Source organism: Pseudopodoces humilis, chromosome 8, assembly GCF_049639895.1.
Source record: "Pseudopodoces humilis isolate 2021_Gansu_Grassland_sample_001 chromosome 8, ASM4963989v1, whole genome shotgun sequence".
Classification (NCBI taxonomy): domain Eukaryota; kingdom Metazoa; phylum Chordata; class Aves; order Passeriformes; family Paridae; genus Pseudopodoces; species Pseudopodoces humilis.
In genome coordinates, this window is record NC_142207.1 from 29369611 (window position 1) to 29378233 (window position 8623).

Sequence of the window (8623 nt, forward strand, 5' to 3'; positions counted from 1 at the left end):
GACTTATTTTCAAATTATCCCATTCTGCAATAATGAAGCACTTCTCTCTCAGATGGTGTTTTTTATTCAACTTTTGTCTCCAGGAAAAATAAAGCTCCTGTGCATCCCAAACTGAACTCCACCACAATGTGTAACAATGTGTGTGTTTTGTCATGCAGGAGCTCTTTATCCATTGCTTGGCCTCATAATCTGCTTTCAGGGGCACAGCTGAGCCTGGTCTATGATGGAGCCACAATGAGGTGTTTGTTTATTAGTGCCTAATACTCTCCTTTGGAGCTAACCTGAAGATTCAAGGATTAAAATAGGCAAACCTGGCATAGCCCAACCACAGAGCCTTTGTGGAATGATGGAAAAGCCTGAAAGGTCAGCTGGGGACTCAAGTGGTCTGGGAAGCCCTGTGGTCAGACAGGCTTTGTAGACAACAACTTCTCCCCGTGGACATTTAGTGGGTGCTGCCTGCAGAGCTCTCTGTTTGAGCAAGTCAATAATAACCTGATACTGGGAGGGACTGAGAGCCCTCAGGTGATACTTGTGTGGGTGTGGTGCCTTTCACAGGATCAGACCAGCAGCAGGAAATTAACTTTGGAGCTCTTCCATTTTGAAATAGAGATGTATTTTCTTAATGTTTTAGGATTTTGCCAGGATTGTGCTATATATTCATGGTCTTTAGATTAAAAAAATCTGGTATCTATTAGTGAGTATATGAACTTCAACTTCAATGAACAGAATATATTGGTGGGAAGGGGAATGCAGATTATACAGTAAATATGTGCCTGTGGGACTGTGAAGAGTAAATTGTTAAAAGGCTCCAACATGTCGTGGGTGCATAAATATCTCACAAAAGTCTGAGATACAAAGTTAATGCTGACAGTGTAAAGTGCAGGAAGGTAATAGTACCTTTATTGTAGACATCTGCAGCTGAAGGATCCTCTTGGGATCACCATTTGCTTGCCCAGGGAATTTGATGACATGTTGGATGTCAACATCCACAAGTTTTATGGGCTGGAACAGAAGGGTGTTTTCTGATCTAAGTTTTATAGACAAAGTCTTTGGTTAGTGATGTAGCATTTGATATTTGGTTGGACAGGGTAGGGAAGCATTTTGGCAGGTCATAGCTGGAGACTGGATTTCTCCATGTGTGCTGAGGAAGAGTACTTTATTGCAGAATACCCCTGACACTGCATAAAGATGATTGAAATCATCTGTACTACTCTCAGATTTCAGGAAATATTCTTAAGCAATTTTTAAATTGCAGAGAAATTCCAATGGTGTTGCATACTATATCAAATATCAATGAAAGCAGCATCATTAATGACACACTAATGAATACCACATGAATTAATAACAATTGGCTACTTTTTGAAGTCTCCCTGGCTTCCAGCTGTCTCTTAAATCACTTCAAATAATTAATTGCTTAATGCTTTTCACCTTTGACAGACAGAAATAAATTGCAGATTAAAAATACCTGTGTTGGCAGTGGGCAGAGCAAAGTGGAATGGCTGTTTGCTGCTAATCGAGAGGGACGGTGCATTTTGCCCTGCTGAGCCTGCCTCGCCCAGGTGGTGGATTAAAGGAGGCTGATATTGCTCATTTCAGTCAAAAATTAATCCAGGGCCACAGAGGTTTTGCAGTTGTTTCTCCTCCACAGAGCTGAATCGGTACCTCTGAAGGGTCCAGTCCTCTCTTTGTAGCCCTGCTGCAGGACAATCAGTGGTCATGACTTTCCCCTTTAGCTTCTTTGTGTCAGTATGTGACAGGGATGTCAGGGGTCGTTTTTAGGGTCATTTCTCTGTTGAGAACTGCCCTGACATCACCTCAGTCAATAAGTGACTGAACAATTGCAAGATATTCTAGTCCCATTGACGTGGGACAAATATGAATGACAGCATCATGCAAATGCAAGCACCTGAATTCAATATATTGGTTTTTTCTGGAAGCTGTCTGGCCCTGAAGATTTTAATATTTTTATTATTTTTACATATAGATACTAAGGAACTCTGTTGCTTGGAGACCTGCATCTTTCTACCTGTGCTCAAAACAGGTAAGGTCAATTATTCAAATGAAGTTGTAGTGACCAGAAAATGCATGGAAAGCACCCTAATTTTTTATCAGTTTGAAAATGGGGAAGTCGGTCACAATTCTTTGTTCTTAAATTACTTAAAGTTGCAAAATGTGTAATCTTGCCATTTCAAAAAGTATGGGAAAATGCCTGAGATATGCTGTGGCAGGAATTCTTTCCTATTGTGTATTCTGCTTTATTCCACGAGTGACAACCACTTTACAGTGCTGGATGCAAGACTATTGCATTTGTAAATGTTCAAGTTGCTGATATCAGTATATATTGTAGTGCCTGGGCAATGTATAAGCTTAATTTATTATTTTTTACTAATTTTTAAAAAAACTGTATTTTATGGTTTTATGATAGAGAATATAAGAGAGAGAAGCCATGGGTATTCTGTGATTCAAAGGGAAGAAAAGCCCCAAATGCCTGGTTTTTTTTCAGCCTCTGATAAGTCCAGCTCACAACATTCAACTGCTAATGCAGAATTTAATCCTAGTTCTGCATTTTCCTTTTCTCAAACTGCTAAATGTGATACAGAATGGCAACTCCTACTTAATTCAAAATGCATTTTAAATGCACATTTCCAAGCACTAAAGTTACTGGAGGAGTTCTTTGCATAAAATGACATTACCCTGTGTACATTAAAAAAATGGAGGGCAACGGGAATTTGTTGTGATAGAGAGTGTAAGCTTGGAGACTTTCAGACATTTAAAATGCTAAGAAAGAGTTTAAAAAAAAAAAAAAGTTTTCTTCTGCATACTTTTGTGCCGGTAATCACCACAAATTCCTTGCAGAAAATCCCTCAGGCAAAATTGTTCCTCCCAGGTATAATTATGGCAGACAGAAGGAGCTGCAGGGGCCAGTTCCCAAGCTGGAGGGCCTCTGCTCTCCTGAGGTCAGGCCCGTGGCAGGAGCAGCTCCAGCTCAGCACTGCCAGGTTGCCCCTGCCTGAGGGATTTTGGAGAGTGTGTGAGCCCAGCTTTCTTGAGTGGGTGACAAACAAGACTGGGAGTTAATGGTATAGAAACCATGGCTGGTACAAGGCAGTGGTGGAGGAGCAAAGGGGCTGGTGACACCGGTGACATCCCAGTGACATCCCTATCCCAGTGACAGGTGAGCTGCTGGCACAGGGACCCTGAGGAGGAGAAAGAGCCCCCACGAAATCCTGCAGAGAGTGATGGTGAGGAAAGATTTGACAGGGAGGAAAAAGTGACAGAAAAGGGAGATGTGGTCTAGGAAAAGCTTATGAAACATAAACAGGGCAAAAAACAAAATGGGGGGGTGGGGAAAGAGGGCGAGCAAACTAAAAGCAAAGCAATAACAGCATATGGCATAAACTCAGAAATTTTTTACACTAGTATTGCGAGATAAAAAATCCACTGGGAAAGGAGGGCAAGCGCTGGGTTGAGACAAGAGGCAAGATTTATCTATGCCTGAAAGCATACTGTTAAGATGAATTTTCTTTATGCATCCATACCCTTTACCTAAGTGCAGTAAGAATAGATTGAGGCCTGTTGGCTATGAAATGTATTTATGATTTTCTGCTGCCAAATAAACCTTCAATTTTGTTCAAAACTCTGATCTGCTAGAAGTATTTTGTTCTGCATAATAGCCCAATGCCTTTAAAATTCAGTGTGTTATGCCTTATTTAAAAATAATGGGCAATATAGCTGTATTTCACAGTGAATAAGTGTATTAATTATGAGACAAATCACACTAGATACTGTTTGCTGCTCAATTTCCTTTGAAATTCAATGAATAATAATTTTCTTCAAAACAGGGGACATTTTTAATGCAGCCAACAATGATGAAGACGGCTAATTACAGGTAATATATTTTTATTGAAATCTGAATGACTACACTTGTCCCTGGGTCTCAGAAGCAGGCTATACTAGTTTGAATTATAGAATGTAATATATATCAACTAATTATAGATTTGTATCATTCCTACTAAAGAAAATCAAGTTAGTGAGAATTTCATCTGGCCCAATTTTCCTGAAGTGTCAGAGGTAAAGCTTCTCTTGACCTAAATGCAACCTGTGTTCATTCTTCATTTTATAGCGGGAGCAGGTTTGTTTTTACCTTTAAACTTCTGCAAAACAGAATATACAGGGCTAGAAACTCCACACTACTGTAAAAGACAGCTGCCTGCTCTGACCCTGATGTGGGATCTCGCTTCTTGGTAACTTGGGTGTCACCTGCAGACACAAAGGCTCTACCATGATGTTCCACACTCACCACCAGGAAAAAAAAACAAAAACAGAGGCTTATTATAAGTTTCAAATTTTCTTTCTGTAAACCTCAATATTCACTTAAACTTAGCTGTTTAAGCACTTACACCTGCCACTAAATTCCTTTGCTGGAATATTAATGGGAAGGGAGCACAAGGGGTAAAATCAGTCTAAATTAATTGCAAAATTCAAATAAAGGCTTGTGCTTAGATTGTTTTTCTCCAGGACTCACCATTTCTAATTAGGATGCAATATGACATGTCCTGTTTTCACATTTCATACGCTGTATATTTCAAGTAGAAAATCTAGACTCTCAAGATGATGGCTGGCAACTTGAGAGAAAGGAAAACATAAACAACTTAGAGGAAAAAATGAATATAATAAAACTACTCTTGAAAATATTCCAAGGGTAAGTCAGTTCAGAAATATGTTCAAAATATGGAGTGTGAGCATTAGTTTTCCATAATACAGATGGAATCAATGCATGCAGAATATTGATTACAGATTAAGCTCACCTTATCAATAAAGACAAACTTTTGCAATCATCTTCTGAAGGATCCATCATGCAGTTCTATCTATCCTGAAAAAAATCTTTCCATTGTTAAGAAGGCTGCCTTTTTCACTAACAGCTTGAAAACAGTTTCTCATCAACTCAGTTCCTTAAAAAAAGACTATTTTGTTTTTTTCCACTTCTTCTGTAACAATATTCCTTGGTTTAGAAATTCATATCAGATTCTTAAGCCATATTGAAGAAAAAATAAAAAATAATAAATAAATAAAAATAAGTACTAAAAATATAAATAATGTTATATGGATGTTAAAATTTAAAGGACATAATGAATTCTGTAAGGAAATATATTATGTATCAAAACGAAAATACTCTTAAGAAGACCAAAACAAGTATCTTTCTGTTAAGACTGTGCAGTACACATTCCAAAACACACATCTGTAATTAGAATAAAAATCTTGAAACTAACATGATGTTCAGACCTTATTATGTTCCTACAATTAGCTATTGATCTAACACACATTTAAAAGATAATATTTCCTTTTGGCCACAAACAGCTGCCAATGGAAAGAGCATCAAACAATGGCTTAGTGGTTATTTAAAATGAGCCTTGAACTATTTTAGTCTTAGATGGGGCATAAGAGCTAAAGCAAAGCACAGGTGTTCCAGGTGGATGGGAAAGGCACAAAGTGGCACAGAGCTAGGAAGGATCACACACTCCTTGTCTCAGCTGTGGTTACTTAGAGGCTTCCTCTGAAGGTGTTGCATAGATGTTCAGGAATGAATTGTGCTGAGTTGTACCCAAAGGCTGGATTCAGTTCAAAAGCTCATTTGACACATAATCAAAGCCCACAAATGGAAAAACTGAACAAATAAAAACCCTCCATCTTTTCCCTTGGATGTGAAGCAACAGATCAAATTGCTTTCAACAGTTCAAGATCAAAGTAAGGCTGTCCCAAACGGGCATGAAAATTGTGTCATTCAAACAACATGCAAACTCCAATTACGACTCTACAAGTGATATCCTTTACTCCTGTAATCTGCAGGTATAGTAATTGTTTGTGTTTGATTTTTACCAAATCCAACAGCACCATAGGGCCTGATCATTAGCACTTAATTTAAGGAGGCATCAACAACTTCAGTAATGGTAAGTGTGTTATTGAGAGTAACTGCTCATTTCATTAGCTTGTTTTCAAACTTGTACAATTCTTATTCAATAGGATACTGCTTTTGTCAAGCTATTTTATTGATAGCTTAACAAATTAAAAGAGGCATTTCATTCTTTTCCTTGGAGAGAAAGGAAAAACAGAAGGATGGAAAACAATTAAGAATTCAGAAATGAATAACAAGCTGCAATTAGTTGTGCAACAGTGAAGTATTGCAGAGATTTCACTTTGCACTAGAAGGATCAAGTCTTGAAAAACGTCCTGGAGAATAAGATCCTTTAAGAAAAAAAACATGCATTATTGAGCTGCATGGACTAGGAAATCGCAAGAGATTTCTCTCTCTGCCATTCAATTTAAAAGACCTTTGAATCTTGGTTTGCTCTTATCTCAGTGGCAACCAATAAGTGTTTTAGTTATTATCAGAAAGGGTTTCTACTAAGTCCAGAGCTCTTTCTAGAAACATTTCTCTATTTGAGAATCTCTCTCCCTTTCAGACTTCCCTGGCTTTAAAAAAAAATATTCAACTTTAAATCTCATCTGGTAATGGAATATGTTATTAACATGACAAAAGCAAACTTCATTTGTTATAAAATTATGCTTCACTGCAATTATTTAGAAATGCAATATGCCTATAAGTGCATTTAAATTACGGTAAGCAAAACAGCACTTTATGAAGAGTTGGGTGCTGTTGGGTTTGGGGTGATTTTTCTTTTTAATGGACTGCACCACCCGCTAAAAGATTTCTGGTTTCTTGGATGATTCATTAATGCTTCCTTCATTTTCCAATTTCTATGGGACCATCTGGCCCATCTTTGTAGAAAGGCATTTAGCTGTAAATATATTTTACAGTCTTTCTCAATTTAAAAGTAGTTGCCCAGCTGCTTCACAGAAACTGTCAGCAATTGGTAAACTCCTCAGAATTGCCAGCCTTCATTAGTAATCCAATCAGGATGTAGTTTAAAATACTGCAAATCAGATTATGCTTCATTGGACAGGAATTGGAGTGACATGATGTGCTGGGTTATCTTATTTTGCATCTGTGATTGCCTTTAATCCAGGAGATGCATCCACTTTCTTTTGAGGGGAATGCACTTAGGCTGGAACCGGCTGTCCCTATGCATGGATCCTGGTGTTCCCACAAAACGACCTGCTCAGGTTTTTTCATTCTCCTGGAGCTGAAGTCACAGTCAGGCATCAGTAGCCTGAGTTGTATGCAGCATCTGCTCTCTGAGTTCCTGTGTTACATGATTTAGGTTAACTAGAACTGTGCATTTGTGTTTTCTGATTTCTGTGAATTTTTATTGGTCCTGCTCTCTCTTACTATTATCTTCTGTATTATAAACCCCACATTTCTTTAACAGCTGGCAGTGCTTGCTGTTATTAAGGTAAGAATGTGGAGGCAAGGCAGTGAGGTTGGCACTGGGCTACATTAATCAGTTATTTCAGTACATCATTTCTGTCATTGAGAGAGCCTCTGGTACAATATGCAGATGGGAATATTTATCAGAAAGGTCTAATTAATATACATTTCTATGCATGGAGAATCTTGTGTTGCACAAAGAATTGGATGGATACAGAATTCTGTATTTATTTATAAGGCACCTATACTACTCAAACAATGTGTGCATAGAAAAACTGCCACTTTGCACTGTAAAGTACATTCTGGACTATACCTTCTGTAGTATTAGATTCTCTGATGGGACAACTCATTTAGGTCAGTGAGGGAGTAAAGTTTGCCTCATTTAGCCAGCTGGTGTTTCCTAGGACATTTCACTAAGTTACATTCAAAAGTAATTCTGAACTTTGTGCTTTAGATACATATTAGATACTTTATGTGCTTTTAGATACATATTCTGAGTTACTGATTGCTAAAGTAAAAGAAAGCGGGTCACCCACTCACTACCTGCTGCTCAGCTCTAGAAATTTTATCTTGTTAAAGGCTGAAAAGTCTGTTCATTGTTATCAGTTGGATGCAGAGTTGCATGATAGAGCTTTTATCAATTGTGCTTGATACACCTCTAATTAGATGAGCCCTCAGGAACAGCCTTGAAAATATGAAGAGGACATGAGCAATTTATGTAAGAGATTCTGTGAGACATTAATATACTACTTCCAGTTGAACAGAGGGTTTCCAAGGTGTGAGATATAAAGGGACATATTAACAGGATAATGTGATGTCAAAGAAGTTTGTCTAGTCATTATTTTCATGAGAAATTTAGACATAGGTAATAGTGTGGAGATAAATTCTGACAGGTCTATCCAGAGTAGATAAAAGAAGATAAATTTCTAGATAATCGTGTCTTTGGGATCTATTTAGTTAACAGTATAGAGGGAGAATATTTAGGTGAGTGGAGTAGAAGATACATTCTACTGGGGATTGAAATCCTTTAAAGGAAATTTCACTAGTTTTATCGAATCTGTAGTTGAATTGTACTAGTTGAATAGTAATAAAAAATACTAAAACTACATGTTTTAGTGCTATGAAAAGTTTAACGTTTAGTGAGTAACTTCTCTTTGAAAATACTGTAGCAATACTTACTCTCTGGCACACAAGGACATCATCTTACAGTGCATTGTATACTACATTTTCACCCTCCAAGCAATACTTTTGGTCAGCCTTAGGGAGGAAATTAGGGAGTGCTAGAGGTGACAAGCA

At 37.8% G+C, this 8623-nt stretch overlaps 1 long non-coding RNA gene across 1 annotated transcript; it reads left to right on the plus strand.

Annotated features, from left to right (window-relative positions):
- Window positions 1–1982: 1982 nt before the first annotated feature.
- On the plus strand, window positions 1983–8310 carry LOC148183876 (uncharacterized). Its single transcript, XR_015773153.1, has 4 exons — window positions 1983–2041; window positions 3843–3889; window positions 5890–5948; window positions 7026–8310. It is a non-coding gene; the product is annotated as an uncharacterized LOC148183876 (long non-coding RNA).
- The last annotated feature ends 313 nt before the right edge of the window (window positions 8311–8623 follow it).